Below are 16517 nucleotides of genomic sequence, written 5' to 3'. Positions count from 1 at the left end.
CAGATTTTGTGCTGGAAAAATGTATGACGATGTGGAAAACTTGAAGACAATCGGACTCTTATTTCATATTTTATAGAAGTTTTAATTATTCTAAATTGTTATCCTTTGTAGGGGAGGTACCAGAAGAGTAGGCATCCCATCTCCATACTAAATCTTGGTTTGATGGAAATATTGGGATGTGTCACGTTTGAAAATAATCGGGTGTTCATTTCACATTTTATACGACGGTCATAAAATTGTAAACTGAACACCTGATTATTTTCAAACGTGGCAATTCACAATATTGGCCCGTTGAGGGGCAAGTTCTGGAAGAATTAGTCCGATTTTGATACCAGCTCTTGTGTTGTAAAATAATTGCGATGTGTAATATTTGAAGACCATGAGACTCTTTCGTACTTTATATAAGAGACGATTATTCAAAATTTTGACCCTTTGTGGGGGAGCTACCTGTAGCAGTGAACCGATATATCCCATCTTTCCACTACAGCTTTTATTGATGTGCGAAATTTAAATACAATCGGATTCCCATATCACATTTTATAAGAATTATAAATATTCCAGATGTTGACCTTTTGTGTGGGTAGATACTTGATGGACTGACTCGATATTGTATATTTTCACACCTGACCTAGCCCTGACAAAAATATTGCGATTCGCAAAGTTTACAAAATCGAATGATCCTTTTTCTTTCTATGACGTAAATTATTTTTGTTGAAAATGTTGACCTTTTGTTGGGGAGGTACCAGAAGAAGTGTATCGGTCCATTCCTTCTGGGACCTCCGAACTCGATCTAAGCTTGACAGTAATATTACGATGTACCAAGTTTGGATCAAATCGGATACTCCCTTCGAGAGTTATCGTGCGCACCAGCTAGACAGACAGACGACGGACGGACAACCCGATTGCAAATGTTCTGTAACGAATATGGTCCAAAGAGACCTAGGGTCTAAAATCCCTTTTGTAACTCGTTTGAGCGTTTAAATGTTCAACCAACATAATCATCTTCTTGTTTTTAGTAATGAAACCCCAAACAATATATATCAAGTAATGAAGCCCAAGACGATATAATACAAGGATTTCAAGGAAACTGTATCAGAAAATTTAAAATCGGTACAGATATAACTATAGCATGTTTCTTTCGATTTGGTGTTTAAGTCGCTCACAATCGTAATATACACTCCACAACACTAATCTTTAGTACCCGATATCGGATTCAGCTCAGAAAATGTGTTTAAATTTTTGTCGAGATCGGTTCAGATTTGGATATAAATCCCAAATATATCTTTATCCGATTTCAGGCTAATATCAGTCCAAATTTACTAAATTTTGGCACTTCCGACGGGATTCAGTCACAAATTTCAGATTTTGCTTCAGATATAGCTAAAGCTTCCATATATATGTTTCATCCGATTTGGTGTTAAAGTCTAACAATGATATTTGATACCACACATCAGATACTGCTCGAAAATATCTCTTCCAAATTTTATCGACATCGTCTCAGATTTTTATATAGTTTCGATATAAATCTTTATCCGATTTTGGGGTGATTACTCACCGTATATGTAATATCCGGCCAACCAAAATTCAACCGAAATATACCATTCTGTAAAATCCAATAAATATTTTTTTACCCTCCACCATAGAATGGAGGGTATAATTAGTTTTTCATTTCCTCTGTAACACCTCGAAATATACATTTTAGACCCCAAAATATACATTTAGACCCCATTCTTGATCATCATAAAATTCTATGTCAATTTAGCGATGTCCGTCCATAGCCCCAATATAACGGTACCTCCGGATATATTTTGATTTTAGCGACATTATTCACCGGAATTCTTTCAAATTTGATATTTGATGTTCGTAGTGGATACTACAGTCTATGATAGAAAATTTTATGTGCAGATCCACGTCTTCGTATAGCCCCCATATATCGGTAACTTCCGATATTCGGTATTTTGATGATTTTGGCGACATTTTTCATCGGAATTGTTTCAAAATTGACAAGAAATTGTCTGTGCAGGTCCACGTCTTCGTATAGCCCCCATATAACGGTATCTCCCGATATTTTTGATGATTTTAGCTACATGATTCACCGATTTTTTTAAGTTTCGCATTCGTATATTGTAATGGCTTATGCCAAAATTTACCTATGCAGATCCATGTCGTCGTATAGAACATAATGTAACAGCTACATTCGGTATTTTTAAAATTAGAACAGAATTTTTAACGGATTTTATTGTTTTTTAAATTGCCGAATTCGTTCCAAATGGTAGAGGGTATTCAAAGTTCGGCCCGGCCGAACTTACAGCTTTTTTACTTGTTTATATATTATCCTTATGGAAGTTATATCATGCACTACAAAGCAATGTTATTTGGATAATTGTTTGTACGATCTTTTTTGTTCCGGAAGCTCTAATAAATATAGTTTTGTAGGGTATTATATAGTCGGCCCGGCCGACTTTGGACCTTTCCTTACTTGTTATTTTATTTTATTTATTTTTTTTTTTTTTTTTGATATTGCAATTGCATTTGACCACCGTGCGCAATGTTAGAAATTCATTCATTTTATTAATTTTTTTCTTTTCTTCTCTCCTTACAGGTAAGAATACGGTTCAATGTTAAGCACATGGAAGTAAGTAGAATTATTATGAAAACCACAATGCATCACAATTGAGGTCAATGTCTTAATAAAACTTAAATGTGGCAAAATATCATTTTCTCGCTTTAAACATGCATTGTCCATTAATAATAAAAAAAATCGTTAAGGTCAGTATTACGAAACATTTAAAACTGTAATCACTTTGATCGAATTTCCGCATGAAAGGCGATATGCTGGCTGTGGCAGCGTTTTTCCTCATCTACAATAACAATGCAATTATTTTTAAGCTCGTTTTATTCATTTTCTGCATGGCTCTGGAGTAAAATGTCACCGCCAATTAACCAATGAAAACAATGGACATTTGCAAATTGATTGACAATTTTCGCCGAGTGAAGTAAAGTAAGGCAAAATTGCCAGTCAGCCAGCCAGCAAGCAAGCAAGCCTGGTGGCCTGTCTGTATGAATCTGGACGACATCTGACAGCCCGCCAGCCAGTCAGGTTGGCGACATGCGATAAAGAAGGCTATACGTATTTTTTTTAAATATTGAATAACTTTAATTAATTGATTATTATTGGTCATGTTTTATATTGGTGTTGTCATATTTTTCATGCCATGGCATACGCGTACATTCCGATATTCATACATACATTGATGATTGATATAACTACGTATGTATGCAGGCATATATACGGCATATATTTTACAACTCCTTTGTTTGACTCAGAATTCGGTGAAATATTATATGCCGATATATTCATATATGTACGCTGGACATGGCCTGGTATATTAAAGTAAGCTTTTTTATTTATTTATCATCATGAGCAGCATTTTAATATTATAACGGGAGTTTTCTCCATTTTGTCCTTTCGAGAATTTTTCGTCGTAAATAAATAGTATTCATTTCAGTGATACTTTTATCGATTATTTTTGCTTTGTTATACTGTTTGGCGAATTACCTGTATGCGTAAGGTAATTCACCATGCATAACTAGCATGGCATTTTTTCCGGGTCAAAATAGTATATGTGACTAGCATATACATGGGCTGCTGTGGTATATACATTGAGCCCTATAATTACACTGTGCGACAAAAAATGTTTTCTACAAAATTATAGAAGGTCTTCTATAGGCAATGGGAGACCTCGAGAGCTTCTATGGACCATGGAAAACCTCAAGGTCTTATATAAACAATGGAAGAGCTCAAAGGCTTCTATAGACCATGGAACCCTTAAGGTTTCTAAAGACAATAGAAGACCTCAAGTTCTTGTATAGACACTAAAGGACCTCAAGATCAATAGAAGACCTCAATAGAAGACCTCAAGGTTTTTTAAAGGCATTAGAATACCTCAAGGTCTTCTACAGACAATAGAAGACCTAAGAGCTCTATAGACAATAGAAGACGTCAATGTCTTCTATAGACAATCGAAGACCTCAATGTCTTCTATAGACCATGGAAGACCTTTAGATCTTCTATAAACAATGGAACAGCTCAAGGGCATCTATAGACCATCGAACCCTTAAGGTCTTCTATAAACAATGGAAGAACTCAATGTCTTTTATAGACAATAGAAGGCCTAAAGGTCTTCTACAGACAATAAAAGTCATGAAGGTCTTCTATAGGCAATAGAAGACATCAAGGTCTTTTATAGACATTAGTAGACCTCAAGGTCTTCTATAGACAATAGAATTCATCTATTGTATAGACAATAGAAGCCCTCAAGGCCTTTTATAGACCTTAGTAGACCTCAAGGTCTTCTATAGACAATGGAAATCATCGAGGTCTTCTATAGACAATGAAAGACCTAAAGGGCTTCTATATACCATAGAAGATCTCAAGGTCTTCTATAAACAATGGAAGATCTCAAGGTCTCCTATTGACCATGGAAGACCTCATGGACAAAGGAAGACCTAAAGGGCTTCTATATACCATAGAAGATCTCAAGGTTTCATAAACAATGGAAGACCTCAAGGTCTTCTATAAACAATGGAAGACCTCAAGGTCTTCTATAGACAAAAGAAGACCTCAAGGTTTTCTATAGACAAAAGAAGACCTCAAGGACTTCTATAGACAAAAGAAGACCTCAAGGTTTTCTATAGACAAAAGAAGACCTCAAGGTCTTCTATAGACAAAAGAAGACCTCAAGGTCTTCTATAGACAAAAGAAGACCTCAAGGTCTTCTATAGACAAAAGAAGACCTCAAGGTCTTCTATAGACAATCGAAGACCTCAAGGTCTTCTATAGACAATCGAAGATCTCAAGGTCTTCTATAGACAATCGAAGACCTCAAGGTCTTCTATAGACAATCGAAGACCTCAAGGTCTTCTATAGACAATCGAAGACCTCAAGGTCTTCTATAGACAATCGAAGACCTCAAGGTCTTCTATAGACAATCGAAGACCTCAAGGTCTTCTATAGACAATCGAAAACCTCAAGGTCTTCTATAGACAATAGAAGACCTCAAGGTCTTCTATAGACCTCAAGGACTTCTACAGAGAATAGGAGACCTCGAGGTTTTTAAAGACAATAGAAGACCTCAAGGTCTTTTAAAGACAATAGGAGACCTGAAGGTCTTCTAGAGACAATAGGAGACCTGATGGTCTTCTATAGACAATAGGAGACCTCAAGTTTTTCTATAGGCAATAGCAGACTTCAAGTTTTTCTATAAACAATAGGAAACCTGATGGCCTTCTACAAAACCCGTAGCTCTTCTGTAGACAATAGGAATCCTGTAGGTCTTCTATAGACACTAGGAGACGGGTAGATCTTTTATAAACAATAGGAGTCCTCTATGTCTCCTATAGACAATAGCAGACCTGTAGGTCTGCAGGAGACCTGTAGGTCTGTAGGAGACCTGTAGGTCTTTTAAAGACAATATGAGACCTCAAGGTCTTCTGAATTCAATGGGAGACCTTAATGTCTTCTGCAGACAATAGAAGACCTCAAGGCCATCTACAAATCTCAAGGTCTTCTAAAAACAATATTGTCCACATTGTCTTCGACCTGAAAGTCTTCTTTGTTTATAGTAGATCTTACAATAATTGCTGCTTATTTTGGTGATGATCCGCTCTCTCTCACAGGACAGCAAATTATCTAAAAAATTTTATCCGTTTAAATTTAAAAATATGAAAATCTTGGAAAACAAAACCTCCCATCATTGCTACAACCCACTCAATATTATGCAGGTCAGTACATGAACTTTAATATTGGGTTTCATGTACTTCCGGTTCCTCTAAACCCCCCTCTTTTATATGTCCATATACCTACATACACATATACATATTTAACACAACATTTCGTTTGGCTTTAATTCGGCCGTTACACACAATTTGTCTATTCTATTGTGCGGTGTCGATGGTAGCTTTTCGCTATCAAAAAATATACAAAACTACTGGATAATGGCTGAGACGCCAACAACAGCAACAGCAACTACAACAATTTTAAGACCATGCAACTTAAGCAGTTTTCTCCGTGTAATCGCATCACGTTTCAGCAAGTGCTTTGCTAAACGATATGCGAACACGAAGTGTGGGGTTAAGAGATGTTGAGTTGGCTGTATGAACGAATGCCGGGGATATGTTTGTTTGAGTTGAGATATACACCCATATGCGATGTGGGTATGTATGTTAGTAAAGGGGCATTTCTAAGTAGCATTTTATGTCCATATAAAAATGCGCTGAGGTGTAGTGGTATTTTGTAGTTTTTCCATGTTAGAGATAATACCCTACAGGTGATATTATTGTCGGTTATTGGTCCTTCAACAGGTTATTTAAAGAAAAAAAGAGACCTTATGTGGGTTAATACGGATACATATATATAACTTTCCACGGGTCTTTTATGGATAGAAAACCTTCAACAGGATTTCTCTGAATAGGCAATTTTATAAATGTCTACATCACAGTTTTACTAGGGATAGGTGATCCTACGCTAATTATTTTCAAGTCCATTATGATGTACAAAACACTTTTTGGAGATCTTCCATGTGCCGAATACCTTCTCTAAATCTGAATCTCTTATTGCTACAAATTCTTTTAAGGGGTTTTTATGGACCTCAAAGCCTTCTATGGATAGAAGACCCGAATGTTAAACACCTTCTTCAAATCTTCTCACGACAGGAATGCTTCTCTACAAGTTTTTTCTATGCTTTTTGTTTAATATGAGGATACTATTCAGCTCGTTTAAAGATACTCTTTTTTAGCTCATCTATAGAGATTCTCTTTAGCACGTTTATAGATACACTTTCTTCTTTAGATCGTCTATAGAAACTCTTTTCAGCCCGCCTATAGGTAGATTATCTTGAGCTCATATATGGGGAGACACTCTTTAGCTGGTCTAGAGAAAGGCCCTTGAGCTCTAGGGGGAGTCTCTCCACGGGTCGTCTAGAGGGAGACTCTCTTCAGCTTTAGTTGGATTTTAGACACGGCCTCTATATCTTCTTTAAGAGTCCCCTTTACGCTTGTCCGTAAATGCTAAAGATTCCTTTCCCAACAAAATTTGGTAGTCATAAGTACCATTTTCCGTATTAATGACGTTTGCACTCCTCTGTCCAGTTACCAATCAGGAAATCGCCAGCTCAATTCATTATTCTCTCAGAGGAAAGCTCTCATTGAAACTGATCTGTGGAGATTGACTCTTTTCGAGGCTCTTCTATGAAAACTGCCTCCATTCAAGGCTCGTGCATAGAGAAAGGCCACATATTAGGCTCTTTAGAGACAACTCTCCTTTGGAGATAGACTCTCTTCAAGAATCCCCTGTAAAAATATACTCTCTTCGAGACGTGTTGTTAGAGACCGACTCTCTCTCTGAGGGTTGTCGAAATAGACAGGGTCTTATTAGGACTCATATGTAAAATCAGGCTGTCCCATGGCTGCCATGTCCAATAATGATCTCTTTTCAGATGGATTATATTAATGGGTTCTATATCGTCTTTAAGGACTCTTTACTCTCGTCCGTAAACATAGTCAGTATATAGTCCCTTCAACATGTCAGTAGAGGCTAAAGGACATTTGTTCCAACAAAATTTGGTAGTCATCAGGACCTCTTTCGCATTACTAACAATGACAATTACACCCCTCTGTCCAACTACCAATCAGGAGATCGCCAGCTCCATCAGTCAGAAAAAGGCTCTCATTGAAGCTAATCTGTGGGGATAGACTCTTTTCGAGGCTAATCTATAAAAACTGCCTCCATTCAAGGCTCGTCCATAGAGAAAGACCACCTGTTAGGCTCTTTAGAGACAACTCTTCTTTGGAGATATAATCTCTTCAAGAATCCCCTGTAAAAAGACTCTCTTCGAGACGTATTGGTAGAGACCGAGGGCTGTCTAAATAGACAGGATCTTATTAAGACTTATATGTAAAATCAGGCTGTCCCATGGCTGCCATCTCCTATAAGGATCTCTTTTCATTTGGATTGTAGCAATGGGTTCTATATCGTCTTTACGGACTCTTTACTCTCGTCCGTAAACATAGTCAGTAAATAGTCCCTTCAACATGTCAGTAAAGGCTAAAGGACACTTTTTCCAACAAAATCTGTCCAACTACCAACCAGGAGATCGCCAGCTCCATCAGTCAAATTTTTGTTGACCGCAGAAATTGTCCTAGATGTCAAAATATGTAGTGTGCTGACTGTAGAGTGTTCACACATTTATTATTGGTGTCGTATTCTATTTATGTATAACATTTTTGCAATTCAAAAGAAACATGAAATTTTATCCCTCGAAATTTGTTGTTGGTCTTGTTGTTGCTGTTGTCATAGTCCTTGCTGGCGCTGTGCTGAAATGTATCTCTTCCTTTAACGTTAGCTCTTTTCGTTTTGCGAGCATATTATTAGGCGAACATGTGTATGTGGCACATATCATTGTCTGCTCTATTATAAACCCACTGTTCTTCATATGTATGCATGGGTATAGTTTTTTCGGGAGCATAACATAAACATTATATTGAAGATTATTCTACGTTAGAATTGCATGATGTTTTAACGTTCAAATGGCCTTTCACGTTCTTTTTGTTTTATTTCGTTGTCTTTTTTATTTCTGATACGGAACACTTAAGGAACCAACCAACCTATTTGGATATGCCAGACATAACATTTAAGTTAGTGGCTGTTCTCACATGCCATGCCATGCCAAGCCATAGCCACGAAACCTAAGAAGCTGAGCGGTTGTGAAATGTCTTGCCAACACGAGTAGTAAATGGCGTGAAACGTTTTTGCAGTGCATGTGTGTGTGTGCGTGTGTGCGAACATTTATGTATTTAGTGGCAACAAATTTCTTCCCATTTTGCCATGTAGCGCATGTGGGCATTTTTATTTGTGCATCCTCGCAGTGCCCCGATGATAAAACATCATCCTTGAACGTGAACTCGTAAAACATGTTTTAAACTGGACAGGAACATGCCATCACCAACACCACCGCTGCTAGTCTTTTGTCTTAGTTTATTTATGTTTTTCTTAAGTTCTTGACAATTGAACATAATGTTTTGTAAAATGCAACTTGAACCAATTCAGTTATTTCTGGCCACATCCCTGTCAGGCCACAATTTGACCATGTCCATAAACAACAACAGTCAATATGTCTGGACAGAAAACATATGAGAATTGTGTTTGGAATAACTAGAATTCGATGTTAGTTATTGAAAATATTAGGTATTCCGTGTTACAGCTGTTTTTCAAAAATATATTCGAATTTATTATTGTTTATGTGTGGAATTAATTCAAGTGTCAATTGCAGATAAAACGTGAAATGGAATGGTAATTTTTAGGAATTTTCGGGAAAAGTAGTAATTTATTGGTTTTTAAATCACATAAATAACTCAAGAATTTTAAGTAAGGACACGAGCGAATATTCTTACAATTTTGCAATTTTAATTTTTCTTATGACTTGAATTAAAAATAGAAGAATAACCCAAAATCAAATATGAAGGGGAACAAAAATTAATTATTAATCGTCCAATAGTTTTAGCTCGAAAGTAGATAAAGGGAGTTTGTTCAAGTAGAACTGTTAATGTTCTCCAAAATTTGGAAAGTTTAGATATATTAATAAGTGCCGAGGACAAGAATTCACACGATCCAAAGGTATTTCTGTTATTTTGAAAATGAGATTCCCAATCGCAAAAAATAAAATTCTGATAAAATACCGGACATCGAGAGTTACCCATATATGAGGGTCATACGGAAACATGGGCCTATACAGGGTGAGATAAAACAAGTTAAAAAGCAGTAAGTTCGCCCGGGCCGAACTTTGAATACCCTCCACCATTTCGTACGAATTTGGAAATTTTCAAAAAATACAATCCGTTAAAAATTCTGTTGAAATCTGAAAAATACCGAATATAGCCGTTTTATTGAGGTCTCTACGACGTGAACCTACATAGGTTTTGTTTGTCATAAGTCATTACCATATTCAAATTCGAAACTTGAAATAAACGGTGAATAATGTAGCTAAAATCATTAAAATACCGTATATAGGGAGGTACCGTTATATCGGTGCTATACGAAGACCTTTACCTTCATAAACAATTTTCTGTCACAGGCTGTAGCATCCACTACGAACTTCAAATACGATATCTCAAACAATTTCGATGAGTATTGTACCTAAAATCGTCAAAATACCGAATGTAGGGAGGTACTGAAATATGGGTCTATACGAAGACCTGGACCCGCACAGACAATTTTCTGTCACAGACTGTAGTTCCCATTACGAACTCTAAATGCGTAATTTGAAACTACTTCGGTGAATAATGACGCTAAAATCATCAAAATACTGAATATTAGGAGGTAGCGTTATATGGGGGCTATATGACCTGCACAGACAATTTCTGTTACAGGCTGTAACATCCATTACGAAACGGTGAATTATGTCGCTAAAGCCATCGAAATACCGAATATTGGGAGGCACCTTTATATGGAGGGATATACGAAGACGTGGACCTGCACAGCTAATTTTCTGTCATAGGCGGTGGTATCAATTTTGAACTTCAAATGCCATTTTGAACTTCAAATTCCAGTGAATAATGTCTTCAAAATGATCAAACTACAGAATATCCGGAGGTACCGTTACATGACCTGCTATCCTGATGGTAGCCATTTTGAACTTCAAATACCATTTTGAACTTCAAATTCCAGTGAATAATGTCTTCAAAATGATCAAACTACAGAATATCCCGAGGTACCGTTACATGACCTGCTATCCTGCCTACTGGCCAAATAAAAATGTGTGCAAAATTGTAGCCTTCTGTGTAAATTCGTTTGAAACAGACAGACGGACATCGCTAAATCGACGGAATGACCAAGTTAATATACCCTCCATAGTATGGTGGTGGGTATAAAAACTGCAACAAAGTCAAAGGCCATCATTTTTACATTTTTTTTAAATTTTATTGAATGAAAGCAAAAATATCGGAAATATCATCAAATTTTAGAAAAAGTTTAGATTTGTTCGAATTGGTCGACTTTGGCATGAATTATGGTCTTCAAACGGCCGTTGAAAGCGTCACACGCTGCCCGAATGTTGCTTCGCGCTATTTTGGTCCATTCCGGGCGAAGCACTTGCTTAAGGTGATCGACACTTTGGTAGTTTTTAGTGCAAACCTTGCTTTCCAAAATATTCTGGACACAAAAGTCCAACGGAATGGTATCCAGAAATTTTGGTGGCCATTGTGCGGTTGAAATGAAGGGAGGTCCCTCATTTTGCAACCATTCTTGGGTGGTACGTACTGAGTGCGATGGTACTGCGTTCTGTTGGAATGTCCAAGGCCTGCGGCCAAAATTTTTCCGTGTCTAAAGCTTTAATACGCCCTACAGAATACTTTCGCGGTAATATTCGGCATTTATTCTGATGCCACGGTCGATTAATACGAGCGAAGACCGACCATCGGCTGTTATGGCCGCCCAATCTTTGGCAAGAAAACACGATCATTTTATTTGTTTACAAAATGCTGGACAACGAATGTTTTCTCATCGGAGAAAATCAAATTCGGCAGTTCACCACTTTCGGCCAAGCAAAGTAACTCTTTAGCTCTTTTGAGTCTATTTTCTTTCTATTGCGGTGTAAGTTCCTGCACTTTTTGGAATTTCAATGGCTTTACTCCCTTCGAGAGCTACCGTGTCTGGTGCGCATGATAGCCAGACAGACAGACGGTCTAAAAACAGAGGGTCTAAACACGCTTGATTTTAGAAAGAACTAGTAAAAAAGCTGTAAGTTCGGCCGGGCCGATCTTTAAATACCCTCCACCATTTGGAACAAACATTGCAATTTTCAAAAAAAAAAAAAAAAAAAAAAAAAACAAATGTAGCCGTTATATTAGAGTCTATACGACAACGTGGGTCTGCAAGGGCTACTTTTGTCATAAGCCATTAGAATATTCAAATGCGAAACTTGAACAACAATATTCTATTTATAATGTAGCCAAAATCTCCAAAATACCGAATATAGGGAGGTACCATGGGGGTTATACCAAAACGTGGACCTGCTAAACAATTCCGGTAAATAATGTGGCTAAAATCATCAAAATACCGTATATAGGGAGGTACCGTTATATCGGAGCTATACGAAGACCTTTACCTGCACGGACAATTTTTTGTCAAAGAATGTAGTAGTAGTACTTACATTACGAACTTCAAATGCCGAATTTGAAACATGTCCTGTGAATAATGTCGCTTAAATCACCAAAATACCGAAAAAGAGAGGTACCATTATATGGGGCTATACCAAAGCGTGACCAAGTTTCAATACTAAAAGACCTGCAAATGGACATAGCTAAATAGACATGGAATTTTATGCTGATCAAGAATATATATAGTTTGTGGGGTCTAAAATGTGTATTTGGAGGTGTTACAAACGGAAGGGTATACTTTAGTCGAGGGTATAAAAACTGTCGGCGTACTGTTTTGTTTTTCTATTCAAAATCTGCTGCTTAATAATTATAAAGCAATAATCTAATTAGCTTTATTGCCTTTTCAGCAGTAGGGATTCAAAGTTTGATACGAGATTTACTTATCGTATCTATATAAACTTTCCAATGCTCAATGGAAGCCTATGGATCCAAGAAAAGCTTCAATTTTAATTTTTAATCACTCTAAACCCATTGATTACCTCTGCACTTAAGACCCATGCAGCCTGTGTCTAAAATGCCCTCAAATGAGCGATTTTCCATTTACGACTACTTTGGGCAAACATTCACCCATTTCCTAGAAGTCAACTATCGGAAAAAAACCAAAAAGTAAGCTGCTACAATGTTACTTGCCTCCATAATGACATCGAACGCATACGAACACAAAATCATGTCAATGGAATTCGAACATTCCCTCTCTCACACACACACACACACACACAGACATTGTTCCAATCCCACTTCCAAGTAAAACAAACACCATCAAACTCAAGGATTCTGCACGAAAATTTAAAGCAAACAAATCTCGGACAGAGGAAGTAATTTCCAATTCCATTCAAAGCAAGACCTTTTGCAGAAACATTAAAATGAGTATTTCTTCTTCTTCGCCTTCTTCCTCCACAGGATAAAGGATGTCAGTATAAAATAGATTTTACGATTTTTACTACCTTTAATTTCAATTTAAGTGATTCTTTTGGACTTTTCCGTGCAGTGCAGTGCAGTGCAGATGGATGCAGGTGATGGCATTGCTGTAAAACGCTCAACTATTTTAGAAAACTTTTTGTTGTTGTTGTTGCAACTTAGAGTTAAGATAGTGGGCTTTGTTGGAAAAGTGTGTGTGTGTTTTTTTTGTTGGTTCTTTCCACTTTTCCGACTTAATATTTATCGTTCTTTTATTTCCCAACTTTTGTTGCAACAAATGTGTCACACAATGAACGAATCTTTTTTTCTTCGCAAGGAGTTTTGTGTGGGAAGAGGGAGGGTTGGGTTTTGGGGTATATCTGCTCCTATCGCTGTATAAAACTATTCACCTGCAATTTGTTGCAATTCTAAGCTTCATTACGCAATCAGGTGCCATCTTTGTCGTTGCCATTGTCATTCGCTCCGCTCTGCACCTTTAATGCTGTCAACGGCAATGGCCATCATCGTCGTCATCCACAGCATCTTCATCATGGCCAACGTCATTATCTTTGTTATAGCCAGTATTTGAAAGTTTAACAATTTCGTGTTGCGAATAAAGAAGTTTTTCTCACTAACCTAACTTTAGGAAAGCCATGAGAGAGGGGGAGAATAACTTCTTAGATGTTCACCCTATTGGTGACCCAGTGTGAAATGGCCACCAAATGGGGCAAAAGAAGTGAAGATGAATTTCCGTATGCATTTGAATTTACAAATCTGCTCAAACCCCCCGTTGAACCTAATATCTAATTGTAGGGTGTTCAGAAAAAAAAAAAAAAAGAAAAATCGTCCAAAGAACGATGCAGACAAAAAGTTAAATTGCGCCGTGTTAATAGTTTGCTACGCGTGAAATGCCAAGAAAGCAAAAATCACAAAGTGCAACAGAAAGAAAAATACAAAACATGGGGGGGGGGGTAAATTTCTTCGAAATATATAAAATATATATTTTCTTTTTAAAAAAGTGTTGTTTTTGCTTTTTTCTTTATACCCAGGTTTCCACCTCTCTCTGCGATGATGGTGTTTTTTTTTTTAAAGTAGCAAAAACAAACTTTGAGAAAAAAGCGAACATGTCCTCGTTATTGTTGAAGGCGTTTTCGATGGAAAGTTCACACCAAAGTTTTTTGACTCCATCCAATGTGGGTTCTATTTTTTTTTCCTTTTTTGTATTTGTTCCTTTCTAGCCTATTGCACTCTGCGTATCAATTCAATGCAGCTCTATTTCTTGTTATACGGCTCAAATAGTTTTCTAATAATGTCATTACTGGTGGAAATTCCAAGAATATATAGGAAATTTACGAAACTTGATGGAACAAGAAGAAGAAAAGCAACGAGGGGGGAGGGGGGTAGAGTTGCAACAAAATTAAAGGTGTTAAAGAAACGAAGTTTATTCTTGCGCACATAGTTCTTTTAAACTTGTGTTCTTGGTGTTGCTCTTCCTGCTTTGTTTTTTTTTGGGGGGGTGGGGGGGGGGGTTGCTGAACGTGCTATTTTTCTTAATTTTGATATAAAGAAAAAAATGGAGTTAAAGTTGTAATTTTTTCTGAAAGGTTGCTTTTAATATTTGGGTTTAAAGAGAAAAAAGAGGGTATACAGGGTTACCCATATTCGACGGACCCATGACTCTTTGAGCCCATTCCAATCGACGAGGCTTGTCCGCAGGCAACATTCTTTGCGTCAATTGAATTTTGTACGGGAACAAATGCAAATCAATGCGAATAATCCGTTGTAAAGTGGACCAAGCCATGCCCAACTGCTGAGAACGGCGTTTTTGGGATGTTCTTGGGGACCTCTCAACACTGGCTCGTACGGCAGCGATATTCTCGGCCGATCGCCTTGGTCGACTTTTATATGGCCTCTTCAGATTAGAAAGAGCCTTACCAGTAGAAAATGTTTCGTATAAACGCTTAATGGTGTTCTTAGAAGGCGCACTTCTCACATTTTTTAATGTTTTTAAAAAGCTCGTTGAGTTTTCACAATTGACTTCTTCTGTTGAATGTCAATTTCAACTATTTCAGAGCGCTCGCATGGCGTGTATTGGTTCATGGTAAAAATCAGCTTGGACTGACGCTTCAAACGCGGTATGTCATTAAGCGATGTGACATATCTGTCAAAAGTTATGGCGTTGCCAGATGGGTCCGTCGAATATGTGCAACCCTGTATTTGTAACAGATCTTGTGTTGATGGAAATATTGAAATGTACCATGTCTGGAATAGTATCGGATGTTGATTTCGCTTTATATGAATTTCATGGATATTCAAAATTTTAAGCGTTTGTGGGGGAGGTACTAGAAGGAGTGAAGCGATGTATTCCCCCTTACTACCCGATCTTGGGTTTATAAAAATATTGGGATGTGTGAAATTTTAAACACAATCGGATTAGTACATCACATTTTATAAGAGTTATAAATATTCAAAATTTTGAACCTTTGTGAGGAGGTACATGATGGAGTGGAGCGATATTTTCCATTTTCGCACCAGACCTAACACTAGCGCAAATATAAATAACAAATAATACTTGCAGAATTGGAGCAAATTCGGATTATCATTTCTCTTTCAATGCAAAAAATATTTTACCAGAAGGAGTGAACCGATGTATTCTGCCTTGCCACCAGACCTTGGGTTAATAAAATTGTTGGGATGTGTGAAATTTGAAGACAGTCGGACTTTTACATCACATTTTATGAGAGTTGCAGTTATTCAAATATTTGACCATTTGTGGGGGAGGTACTTGATGAAGTGGACCGATATTGTCCATTTTCACACCTGACCTAGTACTGACGGAAATATTAGGATTTGCAAAGTTGGAGCAAAATGGGGTATAGATTCTCTTTCTGTGCAAAAAAATTATTTTTTTTTGAAAATTTCGATCTTTTGTGGAGGAGGTGACAGAAGGAGTGGACCGATATTGCACATCTCCGATCTCGATCTAAGTTTGACAAAAATATTACGATGTACCAAGTTTGGACCAAATCGGATATTCCCTTCGAGAGTTATCGTGCGCACCAACCAGCTAGACAGACAGACGGACGGATCGACTCCAAATGCTCTGAAACGGATTTGGTCCAAAGAAACCAAGTGTCTAAAACCGTTATTTCGACTAGGCAAGTTTTGACCGTATCAAATGATATACAGGGTTGCCCATATTCGACGGACCCATCTGGCAACGCCATAACTTTTGACAGAGATATCACATCGCTTAATGACATACCGCGTTTGAAGCGTCAGTCCAAGCAGATTTTTACCATGAACCAATACACGCCACGCGAGCGCTCTGAAATAGTTGAGATTTACATTCAACAGAAGAACTCAATTGTGAAAACTCAACATGCTTTTGAAACATTAAAAAATGT

At 37.3% G+C, this 16517-nt stretch overlaps 1 protein-coding gene across 2 annotated transcripts in view; it reads left to right on the top strand.

Moving 5' to 3' along the window:
• The window catches only part of LOC101898415 (semaphorin-2A), a 172867-nt gene that overhangs the window by 3905 nt on the left and 152445 nt on the right, over positions 1-16517 (top strand). The window lies entirely within an intron of this gene.

Source organism: Musca domestica, unplaced genomic scaffold (genome assembly GCF_030504385.1).
Source record: "Musca domestica strain aabys unplaced genomic scaffold, Musca_domestica.polishedcontigs.V.1.1 16, whole genome shotgun sequence".
Lineage (NCBI taxonomy): Eukaryota > Metazoa > Arthropoda > Insecta > Diptera > Muscidae > Musca > Musca domestica.
The sequence above is the reverse complement of the archived record's forward strand: the minus strand, read 5'-3'. Positions and strand labels throughout refer to the sequence as shown.